Here is a 927-nt window from a genome sequence, read left to right on the forward strand (position 1 = left end):
TCCTCCGTCACTGAAGCAAGCAAGCCTCATGTTCGCTTCAAGCTGCCTGGCTGCTGGCCGGCATCTTGGCTGGCAGTTAATTTGCATATCGCCCTGATTAGCCAATGGGAAGGGTAACGGAGGTATGGCTAATTACCATGTTTCTCTTTTATTAGATAGGACAAGAGGCCTGGTGCACAGAATCTGTGCACTTGGGGGGATCCCTCAGCCTGGCCTTCACCCTCTTGCAGTCTGGGAGCTCGGGAGATGTCCGACTGTCAGCTTAGGCCTGTTCCCCATGGAACGGGCCTAAGCCGTTAGTCGGACATCCTTAGTGCTGCCGCGGAGGAGGGAGAGATTGCTGCCACTGCTGCTGCATTGCCAGTCATGACCTTGGCTTCTGGCTGAGTGGCGCTCCCTCTGTGGGAGTGAACTGACCACCAGAGGGCAGATCCTGCATTGAGCATCTGCCCCTTGATGGTCAGTGCGCATCATAGCGACAGATCGTTACACTGTTTGGTCAATTTGCATATTAGCCTTTTATTATATAGGACTAGAGGCCTGGTGCACAAAAATTTGTGCACTCGGGGGGGATTGGGGGTCTCTCAGCCCGGCCTGTGCCCCCTCGCAGTCTGGGACCCCTCGGGAGATAACGACCTGCTGGCTTAGGCCTGCTCCCGGGTGGCAGAGGGCAGGCACAATCGCTAGGTGCAGCCCCTGGTCGGGCTCAGAGCAGGGCTGATTGGGGAGTTGGGGCGCCGCCCCCTGTCATGCACAGAGCAGGGTGGATCGGGAGGTTGCAATGCCACCCTCAGTCACGCTCAGGGTAGGGCCGATTGGGGGCTTGGGGCACCGCCCCCTGTCACACTCAAGGCAGGGTTGATGGGGAGGTTGTGGTGCCACCCCCTGTCACGCACAGAGCAGGGCCGATCAGGGGGTTGAGGAGCT

Source organism: Myotis brandtii, unplaced genomic scaffold (genome assembly GCF_000412655.1).
Source record: "Myotis brandtii unplaced genomic scaffold, ASM41265v1 scaffold1423, whole genome shotgun sequence".
In the NCBI taxonomy this organism is placed as follows: Eukaryota; Metazoa; Chordata; class Mammalia; order Chiroptera; family Vespertilionidae; genus Myotis; species Myotis brandtii.